Source organism: Myxocyprinus asiaticus, chromosome 14 (assembly GCF_019703515.2).
Source record: "Myxocyprinus asiaticus isolate MX2 ecotype Aquarium Trade chromosome 14, UBuf_Myxa_2, whole genome shotgun sequence".
Lineage (NCBI taxonomy): Eukaryota > Metazoa > Chordata > Actinopteri > Cypriniformes > Catostomidae > Myxocyprinus > Myxocyprinus asiaticus.
In genome coordinates, this window is record NC_059357.1 from 31,240,158 (window position 1) to 31,254,265 (window position 14,108).

A 14,108-nucleotide genomic window follows, 5' to 3' on the forward strand; every position below is an offset into this window, starting at 1 on the left:
TCCCAGACTGTTCCGGGGGTGGTCACAAGGAGCCAGGGAAGAGCTTCGATGTCCCTAGACTCAGCACGGCTACGATGTGATGTGGAACCTCGCGCTCCGCCCCACCGTGAGGCCCCACCTGCCAGTACATCTTACGACGTTGTCCCCTTGGTCTCCCTCACACGGAACTTGGACGCATGGCTCGCGCTTTCCAATCCGTCACAATGGCTGATCCTGACTGTCCGACTCGGCTACGCGATTCAGTTCGCCAGGCGCCCGCCCAGGTTCAGCGGTATTCACTTCACCTTGTTCAAGGGCAAAAATGCTGCCACCCTGCGTGCGGAGATCGCTACCCTCCTTCGGAAGGACGCGATAGAACCTGTCCCTCCAGCCGAGATGAAGAAAGGGTTTTACAGCCCTTACTTCATTGTACCGAAAAAAAGGCGGTGGGTTGCAGCCAATCTTGGACCTGCGAGTACTGAACCGGGCTTTACACAGACTCCCGTTCAAGATGCTGATGCAAAAAGCATTCTGGCGAGCGTCCGGCATCAAGATTGTTTCGCGGCGGTAGACCTGAAGGATGCGTACTTCCACGTCTCGATCCTTCCTCGACACAGACCCTTCCTGCGTTTTGCATTCGAGGGTTAGGCGTATCAGTACAAGGTCCTACCTTTCTGCCTGTCCCTGTCTCCTCGCATCTTCACAAAGATCGCAGAGGCTGCCCTTGCCCCGTTAAGGGAGGTGGGCATTTGCATTTTCAACTATCTCGACGACTGGCTAATCCTAGCTCACTCTTGAGACATGTTGTGTGCACACAGGGACCTGGTGCTCTCACACCTCAGCCGACTAGGGCTTCGGGTCAACTGGGAAAAGAGCAAGCTCCTCCCGGTTCAGAGCATCTCTTTTCTCGGATTGGAGTTGGACTCAGTCTCCTTGACGGCGTACCTTACGAACGAGCACGCCAAGTCGTTGCTGGCCTGTTTGAAGGCATTCAAACAGAAAACAGCAGTTCCATTTAAACTTTTTCAGAGGCTCCTGAGGCATATGGCATCCTCAGCTGTGGCCACCGCGCTCGGGTTGATGCATATGAGGCCTTCAGCACTGGCTCCAGACTCGAGTCCCGAGATGGGCATGGTGCCATGGGACACATCGCTTGGCCATCACGCCGGTCTGTCACTGTCTTTTCAGCCCTTGGACCGATCTCTCGTTTCTACGAGCAGGTGTTCCTTTAGAACTGGTCTCCAGGCGCTTCGTGGTCATGACAGATGCCTCCAAAACTGGCTGGGACACTGTTACAATGGGCACACATAAGCCAGCCTCTGGACGGGCCCGCGACTGCATTGGCACATCAACTGCCTCGAGTTGTTTACAATTCTGCTTGCCCTGCGGAGGTTCCGGCCATTGATCCAGGGCAAGCACGTGTTTGTTCGGACAGACAGCACGGCAACGGTAGCATATGTCAACCTCAAAGGCAGTCTGCGCTCTCGTTGTATGTCACAACTCGCCCGCCGTCTCCTCCTCTGGAGTCAGCAGCACTTCAAGTCGCTGCGAGCCACTCACAACCCGGGCAACCTCAACACTACAGCGGACGTGCTGTCACGGCAGGTTACCCTCAGGGGAGAGTGGAGACTCCACCCTCAGGTGGTCCAGCTGATTTGGAGTCGATTCGGACGGGCACAGGTGGACCTGTTCACCTCCCAAGAATCCTCCCACTGCCCGCTCTGGTACGCCCTCACCGAGGCTCCCCTCGGCATAGACGTGCTGGCACACAGCTGGCCCCCTGGCCTATGCAAATATGCGTTTCCCCCAGTGAGCCTGCTTGCACAGACCCTGTGCAAGGTCAGGGAGGAGGAGGAGCAGGTCGTCCTGGTAGCACCCTACTGGCCCATCCAGACGTGGTTCTTGGATCTCACGCTCCTCGCGACAGCTCCCCCCTGGCGAATTCTCCTGAGGAAGGACCTTCTTTCTCAGGGACGGGGCACCCTCTGGCACCCACGCCCAGACCTCTGGAATCTCCATGTCTGGCCCCTGGATGGGATGCAGAAGACCTAAGCAGTCTACCATCCGTGGTGGTAGACACGATCACTCAGGCTAGGGCCCCCTCTATGAGGTGCCTGTATGCCTTTAAGTGGCGTCTGTTCACTAAGTGGTGTTCTTCCCGACACGAAGACCCCCAGAGATGCGCAGTTGGATCAGTGCTTTCCTTCCTGTAGGAGAGGTTGGAAGGGAGGCTGTCCCCTTCCACCTTGAAGGTGTACGTTGCCACCATAGCAGCACACCACGACGCAGTCGATGGTAAGTCCTTAGGGAAGCACGACCTGATCATCAGGTTCCTAAGACACGCCAGGAGGCTGAATCCCTCCAGTCAGCCGAGCTTAAGCACTCTCCTTGAAGACTGCCCTCCTGACTGTGCTCACTTCCATCAAGAGGGTAGGTGACCTGCAAGCATTCTCTGTCAGTGAAACATGCCTGGAGTTCGGTCCGGGTTACTCTCACGTGATCCTGAGACCCCGACCGGGCTATGTGCCCAAGGTTCCCACCACCCCTTTTAGGGACCAGGTGGTGAACCTGCAAGCGCTGCCCCAGAAGGAGGCAGACCCAGCCCTGTCGTTGCTGTGTCCGGTGCACGCTTTACGCATCTATTTGGGTCGCACGCAGAGCTTTAGAATCTCTGAGCAACTCTTTGTCTGCTTTGGTGCACAGCGGAAAGGAAGCGCTGTCTCCAAGCAGAGGATTGTCCACTGGCTCATTGACGCCATAACTATGGCATATCTTGCCCAGGACATGTCGCAGGGCTACAAGCCCCTTCTACCAGAGGTGTAGCGGCTTCCTGGGCTCTGGCCAGAGGTGCCTCTCTAACAGACATTTGCAGAGCAGTGGGCTGTGCAACACCCAACACCTTTGCAAAGTTCTACCTCCAGGTGGAACCGGTTTCATCCCAGGTAGTGGCATGCAACACAAGCAGATAAGCCCGGGATAGCTGGCCGGGTGTATCGCTTGCACATAGCGCCTTCCACCTCCCTTGGAGCTGAAGACGTGCGCCATTAATTCCCAGTAGTGTTCACAAACTTTGTTCCCTGGTTGACTTCCTCCGAGCCCTGTGGCAGTCGAGTTTAACAGAGAAACTCGCTGCCTGCCCAGTACACGTGCTAACTAAGAGTCCAGTTCTGGGGTAGGTGCTCCGCATGTGGCAGTTCCCTGTAAGGCTAACCCCATGCGATATATATCTTCCGCTAGTTCGTTTCCCTGTTGGCAAACTGCATCTTCCTAGGACAGAGCCCCTCTGCCCCAGTCTCCATGTTTGTAGTAACTCCTCCCCCGTTGGGTAGGATCTACCTTGAAGACTCTCCACATGGTCGGTAAGACCATGTGACGTGTTCTTCCACTTAAATATCCCCCCCACTCTCTTTGGGTGAGGTGTGGTCTCCGCGGTGTCTTCCCCTTGGGAGGGACACCCCCCAACTAGACCTGGCGGCCCAGTCGGATAATCCCCCTTCTTTTTTTGGGAGTGGAAAAAGAGAAGGGGAAAAGAGGCCACGACTGGGTTAAGCCTGTCTCTATCTTTTGGGTAGTTGACTTGTCCCCAAAGGGCCGTTTGACACTCATAACTATGTTGGGGGAGGTTACGTGTCGACCTGGTGTGCTGGCTATGAGGCACACAGTAGTCTGCCCACCACACACCGCCAGCTCACATAACACAGTTCAGCCAGTTGTGGCGTTTCGTATAGGGACCCCTAGTGTCACTACATCGACACAACGTCGAGTGAGTGACAGATAGGGAACATGATGGTTACTTGTGTAATCTCTGTTCCCTGATGGAGGGAATGAGACGCTGTGTCCCTCCTGCCACAATGCTGAACTACCCGCTGAAATGGCCGGACCTTACATTGGCTCCTCAGCATAAAACCTGAATGAGTGGTTGCATACCAGCTCCTTTTATACCGTATGTCTGGGGGAGTGGCATGCACTCCCAAGAGAGACCCCTAGTGTCACTACATCGACACAACGTCTCGTTCCCTCCATCAGGGAATGGAGGTTACACAACTAACCATGACGTTTCACATTGTTCATTAATATCCATGACACAACGTAACACTTGCCAGCACCATTCAGTTGTGCGCTTTCTACACTGTGTGCAGTTAAATGGAACACCTGAATGAAGCGAATGAGACACCACCGCATAGTTTGTTTTGTTGAAGTTACTAACTATTGTAGTAAGAAGCCATGCTTGGTTTTACCAGTGACTACCTGTGATTTAATTACAAATATTAAAACTATGGACACTAATGGAGGAACTGGCAACTTTTCATAATTATTATGGACCAAGCAGTCAGTTTTTCTTCGGTGTAAAATTTGTTCTAGGATCTGTTCTTTAAATGTAGGAAAATGTAACTGGCTTTGTTTGCCTTTAGAAATTCAAAGAGATGACTGTGTTCTTAATCAGTAGGAACAAATTCAGAATATTTCCATTTAACCTAAATAAATTAGGTAGGCCTGTATATAATAAATAACTTTTTTTACAGGTTTTACTGTTGCATCAAGTCAAAATCAATGCTATACTTTAAAATGTGCATTTTAGTGACAAAATAATATAAAATATATAATAATGTCACTATTTTTATTAGTTTTTATCATTAAGTTTTTTGTTGTTGTTTGTTTGTTTGTTTGTTTGTTTTTTGTTTTTAAATTAAGGACAAAACAAATATATATATTTTTTTTTCACTGTTGCTACCAAATCAGGTGCTGGTGCCACCATCTGTAGAACTTGATGGCACAGGTCCCACCACTCTCATATGTTAGTCTGGAGCACATGTATGTTTTGTTAAATAGGTTTATATTATGTATTGGTTACGTTTAAGTTTAAAGTTAAACATATGATTATGTTTAATAAAAATAGTGATAGTAATTTTCTGCATTGAGGCATTTCATTATTTGACCGTTATTTCTACAGCTATCTCAGCTTCCAGAGCCCTTTATTATAAAAAGCTCCCAGTAAATAACAAACACACACATGACAAGGCAAACATGAATAACCCATTTATAATGATCTAAGGTTATTTTAAGCTATTACTCCACCGACATGCGTAAATACGGGTCTGGCATTACAGGCTTGTGGATGCGTGCACAGCAGCGCCACTGCTGACAAAAATCCTAGGGGAAACACTGTAGTGCATTAACTAATGTTAATAATCAACATATATAACTTTGGATTTTAAAACTATATTACTATATGTTAAAATGAACATTAACCAAGATTAATAAGTGCTGTAAAAGTATTGATCATTGTTAATTCATGTTAACTAATTTTGTTAACTAATTTTATTGTAAAGTGTTGGTGCCAATGATTGCCAGGTTTGTGACATCAGATCTTTTACAGATACTCAAAGTTTGGCTTGAGGCACATTCCGTAGTAGCAAGTATAGCGGATATCTATGAGCATAACTGTATATTCTTCTTTGTTTACTTAGTTGTGTCTGTAAAATAGTCTGTACTGAGGTTTTCTGTGCTGTACTAAGACTCTCTACACATTTTGTGTTTTCTGAGCAATCGCTCGTGGAGACTGACAAGTGAATGCTGCAGGCATTATGTAAATTATTTGTATCCCCATGTTGTTCTTTTATTATGGTATGATATATGTCAGATAATAAACAGTGTGTAATGACAAAACCGACTGTGATTGATCGCTTTACATGTGAGCTAGGCAGCTTGTCCTGTCTAAGTGGGCAGTTCTTGTCCAATTTAAGCTGCAATAACCTCCAAACCTTTGCTGCAGTCAAAGGTCTGGCTACGTGAGACTACAAGCTGAGCAACTTCATTTTGAGTTGAATGAGAATGCTAACGGTTAGCTCTCTTTAGCAATTATAGACCTCCTTGTGTGAACCTAACCTACTATTGTAGTAAAGGTCTGAAACTCTGGGATTTTTCCTTACGTATAGGCATTACTCACAGTCTTGGTTGATTTCAAAATAATCTCACTATCCAAGTGTTGGGCCTCATGTATTCAGATAGAAGACAAAGGCAAGCCTAACACAGTCGTAAAACCTAACTCAGCCCCCACACACCAAGTCGTAAATCTTACTGATAAAAATCGCGCCAAAAGCAAACAAAGGGAGTCCAAAACAGACTACAAATCCCATGAAGCCTTGCTCACTAAAGGATCGAACTCTCAACTCCTATTGGATGAGGCACACAACAGAACGCACCTCAAACCATGACATCATCAGGAGTAGAAATACCTCTGAAATGCTTCCGGGATTTGCTTCCAGCAACTTTGTTCACTGTGTATAGACGTAGCTCATCGCTGCTCTCAGGTGCAACCTCGTGGCACAAGGAAGTAATGTCCGACTTGAAACTGTGGCCATACAATCTCCATCTCGCTGGATGAGTTGAGATTACTCTGTGTTCAACCGAACACTCTAACGGATCCGAAGGAGATCGCCGAGCAATCCGCATCTTCATCCGTTTGCCTGCAGAAGTGAAGAGATTAAAGATTTCTCTTCCATCTTCAATCAAGTAGACATTTCTGAAGTTCTCCACCAGCCCGCTGAGAATCAACAGCCGTGCCCGCCAACAGAGTGAGGAAATGGCCTCCCATCATCACACGAGCCTCAAGGAACCGGTTCGGAGTTAAAGGACTGAGGAACACACATTCTACCTGTGTCCTCATGCGATTCAAGTAAGAGGTTTACGTCTGGGCAGAGATAGAATATTATAGTGTGTTATTCTTGTGTTTCAAGATTTTTGCTTGTACAGTTTACGGACCGCCATGTCCGCTCATTATTAATACTCAGGGTATTAATTATCACGAATTTGTTTTGCTGTATTGTGGTCCAACCAAATTGGACTGTTGTGCATTTTCGCCATCGTGGGTGAGACCGGCAAACTGTTTTGATCCATTAAGAGTCAAAGAACGCGGGACTGTTTGCGAGCCGTCCACCGCGTCTCTGAGTGATAAACTAACAGCTGCTTTCTCTCCCACGATCGCGAAATCGGCTTTAGGGCCGTCACTTTATTCTCTCTCTCTCTCCCTCTCGTACTAACCACACACACACACACACACACACACACACCTTATGTGTTATAGGATTATTTTAGTTTCCATATCTAATCAGTGGTCTCAAGTGGACTCAAGATGGAAGTGGACTCAAGATGGCGCCGAGTATGGCTGCTGCGTTGCGAGCTCCGACACAACTTAGCAATGGTTTGTTTGTTTTGTTTACAATTCTTATGTTTCTTGTCTTGGATGTTGCCTGCCTTATTGTCTACGACAGACAAACACTTTTGGACATTGGCTCAGCGATCTCACACCGTAAACCGGACTTCACATTCCTCAATGCCGACCCGCTGTTTACAAACACGCAAGCGGAGCCCTTTGTCTGGGCAGCACGGCCGCGGAAACGCAGGAGGAAAAGGGGAAACAGAGCCGGCGTTCTCATCAGAGTAAGACGCCGCGCAAATCGACCCCCGCTACCCACTATTCTACTGGCAAATGTTCAGTCTCTGGATAACAAGCTCTGCGAGCTGAAAGCGCGGATCTCTTTCCAACGAGAGACAAGGGACTGCTGCGTTATCTGCCTTACGGAAACTTGGATGTCTGCGGAGATTCCAGACTCAGCCATTGAACCCGCGGGGTTTTCCATGCTCCGAGCGGACAGAGCGAAAGACCTCTCAGGTAAAACTAGAGGAGGTGGTGTGTGTTTTATGATCAACAAATCCTGGTGCGATCAGAGGAACATACATTCTATCAAGTCTTTCTGTTCTCCTGATCTGGAATTTCTTATGCTTCTGTGTCGACCATTCTGGCTACCGAGGGAATTCACAGCGGTCATTATCACTGCTGTGTACATCCCCCCACAAGCCGACACAGACCGGGCACTCAAGGAACTGTATGGGAGTATAAGTGAGCAGGAAACCGCGCACCCTGAGGCCGCGTTCATTGTGACCGGGGACTTTAATAAAGCCAGTTTAAAATCAGTCGCACCAAAATATCACCAGCACATTAGTTTCAACACACGAGGGGACCGGGTTTTGGACCATTGCTACTCTCCGTTCCGGGATGGCTACAAATCCCTCCCCCGCCCACCATTTGGAAAATCGGACCACTCTTCCATTCTGCTTCTGCCCGCTTACAGGCAGAAACTGAAACAGGAAGCACCCACCCTCAGAACGATCCAGTGCTGGTCGGACCAATCAGACTCTACGCTACAAGACTGTTTTGATCGCACGGACTGGGAGATGTTCCGGTCCGCCTCTGATGACGACATCGAGCTTTACGCTGATAGCGTAATGTGCTTCATCAGAACGTGTGTAGAGGAAGTGATTCCGACCAGAACTGTGCGAATCTATCCGAATCAGAAGCCGTGGATCAACAGCGATGTTCGCGCAGCACTTAATGTGCGGACCTCCGCTTTTAATTCCGGGAACGCGGAGGAGCATAAACAAGCCAGTTATGCCCTCCGAAAAACTATCAAAACAGCAAAACGCCAGTACAGGAGTAAGATTGAAGGACAGTTTAACACCACCAACTCTAGAAGCATGTGGCAGGGAATTAACATCATCACGGACTTTAAAGGGAATAAAAACTCCGCCATGAACACCGCTGCCTCTCTCCCAGATGAGCTAAATACTTTTTATGCTCGTTTCGAGGGAAATAACACCGCCCTCGCGGAGAGAGCTCTCACGGCCGAAGCTACAGAGGTTAGTTCACTCTCCGTCTCTGTAGCGGATGTAACCCGATCATTCCGACGGGTGAATATCCGCAAAGCCGCGGGTCCAGACGGCATTCCGGGCCGCGTCATCAGAGCGTGCGCGAACCAGCTGGCTGGTGTTTTTACGGACATTTTCAACCTCTCCCTCTCTTTGTCTGTAGTCCCCACATGCTTTAAAACATCCACCATTGTGCCTGTTCCAAAACAATCGAAAATAACTTGTTTAAATGACTGGCGTCCTGTTGCTCTGACCCCCATCATCAGCAAATGTTTTGAGAGACTAATCAGAGATTACATCTGCTCTGTATTACCACTCAATCTTGACCCGCTGCAGTTTGCTTACCGTAACAACCGCTCCACTGATGATGCCATTGCATCTACAATACACACTGCTCTCTCCCACCTGGAAAAAAAGAACACTTATGTGAGAATGCTGTTTGTAGACTACAGCTCAGCATTCAACACCATAGTGCCCTCCAAGCTAGATGAGAAACTCCGGGCTCTGGGCTTAAACAGCTCGCTGTGCAGCTGGATCCTGGACTTCCTGTCAAGCAGACGCCAGGTGGTTAGAATAGGCAGCAACATCTCCTCATCACTGACCCTCAACACTGGAGCCCCGCAGGGCTGTGTTCTCAGCCCACTACTGTATTCCCTGTACACACATGACTGTGTGGCAACACATAACTCCAATGCCATCATTAAGTTTGCTGATGATACGACGGTGGTAGGTCTGATCACTGACAATGATGAAACAGCCTACAGAGAGGAGGTGCACACTCTGACACACTGGTGTCAGGAGCACAACCTCTCCCTCAACGTCAGTAAGACAAAGGAGCTTGTGGTGGACTTCAGAAGAAAAGACAGAGAACACAGTCCCATCACCATCAATGGGGCACCAGTGGAGAGAGTCAGCAGCTTCAAGTTCCTGGGTGTCCACATCACTGAGGAACTCACATGGTCCGTCCACACTGAAGTCGTTGTGAAGAAGGCTCATCAGCGCCTTTTCTTCCTGAGACGGCTGAGGAAGTTTGGAATGAACCGCCACATCCTCACACGGTTCTACACCTGCACTGTGGAGAGCATCCTGACTGGCTGCATCTCCGCCTGGTACGGCAATAGCACTGCCCACAACCGCAAAGCACTGCAAAGGGTGGTGCGAACTGCCAAACACATCATCGGAGGTGAGCTTCCCTCCCTCCAGGAAATATATACAAGGCGGTGTGTGAAAAAAGCTCGGAGGATCATCAGAGACTCCAGCCACCCGAGCCATGGGCTGTTCTCACTGCTACCATCAGGTAGGCGGTATCGCAGCATCAGGACACGCACCAGCCGACTCCATGATAGCTTCTTCCCCCAAGCAATCAGACTTCTGAACCCTTGATCTCCCACGATCAAAATACATCATCCCTGCACTTTATTACTCTTTTATCTCACACCGGACTGTCATAAATTATATTACTGTCATTATATTATGTCTCTCTTAACAACTGACTATCAACCGACAGCCTGAATGTCAATACAGTACAATACTGTACATTCTATATATATACTTTTTTCATATATATTTTAATTTTTATTGAATAATGTGTATCTATATAGTATCTATATAGTAAAAAACAAACAAAAAAAAAAAAAACAAAAAACAAAAACAGCATATTGTATACTGTGCAATGTATGTTATTATTGTATATTGTTGAGTGTAATTGTGTATAACAGATGTTTAAATTGTGTTGTGTTAATTTGATGTTTTAAGTTGTGTAATTATGTATAACAGACGTTTAAATTGTGCTGTGTTAATTTGATGTTTTAAGTCGAGTTTAATTATGTATAACAGATGTTTAAATTGTGTTGTGTTAATTTGATGTTTATTGTAGATTGGCGTATGTCTCATCACTGTCACGACTGCTATGTTGATCGGAACTGCACCCAAGAATTTCACACACCATTGCACTTGTGTATATGGCTGTGTGACAATAAAGTGATTTGATTTGATTTGATTTTTGATTTTTAATCATATCACTGTTTAGTTTGTAGTTGTAAGTCGGAAGTTTATTGACAGCATTGTATTAATTATTAATTGATATTACTGCATAAATAAACTTTGTTTATATTACAAAGAGAAGTGTTTTGGTTTGTTTTGCATACGTGTGTGTCATGCTGACGGGATGTCAGTGCTCGGATTCAAGCCTTCATTCATTGTTTTTTTTCCCCTGAAAATCGATATTCTTCGGATGTCGATTTTCCTAAGAAAACAATCTAATATTGAGACTGTTTTACTATCTGGTTATTAGTCCCTGATTCCAGGGTGGTGCCCCGCCAATGTTAATCCTTATTAATATTCTATTGATTTTTGATAATTGATAATTATCTTTGATGATTGTTGAATTTGAATGATCAATAAGCTAGTGTTAATTTTAATTAATGTTTCATCAATGTTAACAATTAACGATTATTTCTGATAATTGTTGATTTAAAGGATTAAAAAAGCTAACATTGATTCTCATCAATTTTCTATTGATTTTAATAATTAATAATTATCTTTGATAATTATTAATTATTGCTAATAACCAAATCCGCTCCTAAACGTAGCGCACTACATTTACTGGAGCCCCATATGAGGTTTTAATGAGTCAGATTCAATTAATTAATTTAAATATTAATTAATAACTAAAGAAATAATTATTAATTATTTCTGATAGTAACACTGATCTAAACAACCAGTAAAGCCCTACACAAGACATCTTGGTGTTCTTGACTTTTGGAGTTGTTTCTATGCTCTGGAAATGTAAGCGTAAGCATAGTTCTAGCGGGAGACTCGCAGCTGTACATCATCACGCCATTATCGAGTTAGCTCATGGCCAATCATACATCAGCCATTGCTTTAAAAGCCTGCTTTCAATGTTCTTCTTTGCTGTATCAGTATGCCAACATGGCAACCTCCACCTCCCCACCGCCACCAGTTAAGTCTCGTCCAGCACGGGGGTAGACTCCTCGCCCCCTGCCTCCTATCTGCGGCAGGATCTGATGGTTCGAGTAGCAATCTCATCGGACCAAAAGAGAAAATATATTTTGTGGTTCAATAGCATTTCTTCAAATAAATGAAATGTCAACTTTACCTTTAAGTCCTTCTGATAGAACTCTCTGTGTACACTTCATGTTTTACATTAAGAAACTGTACCATTAAGAAACATTTGTCCTATTTAACACTTGATTTTGTAGCAGTATTGGGCTAAAATATGTCTTTTTGTCCTTGCCTTAAAGTTTTCTATTCTATGTATCTTTGACGGTATAAAAAGGGTATTGTTCCTATGATAAAATAACAAGGGAGTGAAGAAGAATGAAGAAAAGTAGGAAGAAAAGTAGGAAGAAAGGGGGGGGGGGGTATGAAGGATAAATTTGTTTGGACTGAAATGGCAAGGCCTTTTTATTGTCAGTGTGTGTCTGTTTGTTCCTAAAAGAAGCCAGGCAAACCCAAACAACGGTGAGGAAATATTTTGTCATTCGGTATTTATTGACTTCACTGTTCATTCTAGTGATGTAGAGCCTGCATGTGGTTATTATGAAATAAACAGCATGTCTGTCTTCATGTACAACATAAAAACATTAGAAAACAAAGCAAAGACACTAATTTCCTTACTCCAAATACAGCTAATAAAGCAATAAATAAGGCTTTAATGTACTATCCAAAGCCAAAAACAATGACTCATTTGATCATTTTAATACAGATCTACAGAGCTCTTTGTGCTTTTTTTTTTTTTTTCATTTGTATAATTAATTTTATTTTCAATCTTACATATTGTGCAAAGCAATTCAACCCTGTATAGAATAATACCTATACCAGGCAGGCGTATGTCAAAGAGGGCAAGAAAAAACATTAACCTTATAAGGGTGCACAAAGAAAGCCTTCAACTTTGAATCCCTGGCAATGAGAGCAAAAAGCAAAAAGAATAATCAGAGAAGGGTTGAGACTTTGAATGAAATATTCCAAAACTCTATAGGACAGCTGTTAAATAGAACATCTGATTCACTCGCGTTTTTCACCAGACCTCTTATTTTACATAGACTACTAATAAAAAGAAATATTTTGCGACATTGCAGCAGCCCAGAACGTTAGCCAAAGGAGAGTTTTCAGATTTTAAAGGTTCGATCTTTGGGGAAATAGCCAACACCTGTGCAAAGCAGGAGGACTGAAAATTGTGTAATAAAGTTTATTGCATCATATCTCTTATTTTAATGTATTATATTTATTTCTATGGCCATTTAATTTTCATTGCATCAATATGTAAATTACTAATAATTAACTTAATAATTGTTCAAAAACAAATAGGCCTAATTATTGTTATTGTACCTGTAATTATGCAACTCTAAGTATTAAGCTAACTGTAAATGAGCAAATATTGACTTATAAAGGCTGAGGAAGGGTGCACACTTTATTATATTTATGATGAAATTAGGCACAGAATAGAGGTCCACCCTGTTTCACCAAGGTCCACTCATTTGGATATTTCTGGCCTCGCCCCTGCTTTGAAGATGCACAGTATGTTCAAGTGTCAGGGGATGATGGGAGTGTCTGCATGAAGAGATGCCTTTGGTGGGTACTGATGGGGCTGCCTCTAGTGGCTGCCAGTAATGCTGATTTTCAGGTTATTTTAAGATGGAAAAGTCACACGGCTCATCTCTTGAGCATATCTTAGAATCCCTTTAAAGCTCTGTGGTCGTACGTTCAGATTTATGTGTGTGGTCCCTTTTACATATGGCTTTAGCCATCCTCCACACTGCAGATCTGCAGGGAGAATGCCATAGTAAGAAGCGATTTTTAGATGACAGTGATGAAGCATCCCAGGAAATATTTTGACCACATAACAAATGTGACTTTAATTGGAAAAGAAAAAGAGGCATTGTGATACTGTATTGTGTTGTCACTCAGAAAAATATAAATCCCCTGCCACTCATTAGATCTTATGCACAAAAGCCATCAAGAGAATTATAATAAAAGACAGTGTGATTTCAATGTCATCGCACTTCCTTATGTTATAAACTGGCAGTGGTAGGGAAAAGAGAGGGAAAAAAACAGAGGAGACCTCCGCAAATGTGATTTCACATCTGAGTGACTCTGTCTACGATAGGCCTAGAGGTAGAAAAGCAAAAGCCACACTGTTAGTTTCCCTGTGGTGAGATGAGGAGCCAGCAAGCTTGAACTGTTGGACCTACAAATAGTCAGAAAACACTCAGACCAAAAATAAAAGCATAACATCTACCGTTTCTTACAGAACTGCCTTTCTGAACTGATTTTAACAGTGTGTTGGCACAAAACCAAGCAAAGTTCAGTTAGGGCAACATTTATTTGGACATTTCGCATCCAGAACTGTCCCACAAAACAAGACTCTGAAAGCGATCCAGTGGTTTATTAAGAGGGAAACC

At 44.8% G+C, this 14,108-nt stretch overlaps 1 protein-coding gene across 3 annotated transcripts in view; it reads right to left on the reverse strand.

Moving 5' to 3' along the window:
* LOC127452340 (protein ELFN1-like) overlaps positions 1 to 14,108 on the reverse strand; it is a 188,284-nt gene that overhangs the window by 81,832 nt on the left and 92,344 nt on the right. The window contains exon 1 of one of the 3 annotated variants that reach the window (XM_051717755.1): positions 6,216 to 6,350. The exons of the other annotated variants lie outside the window; for them this stretch is intronic. The gene's annotated coding sequence lies outside the window, so the exon portion shown is untranslated. Of the gene's footprint in view, positions 1 to 6,215; positions 6,351 to 14,108 lie in introns of those variants that run through there. 3 annotated transcript variants of the gene reach the window in all.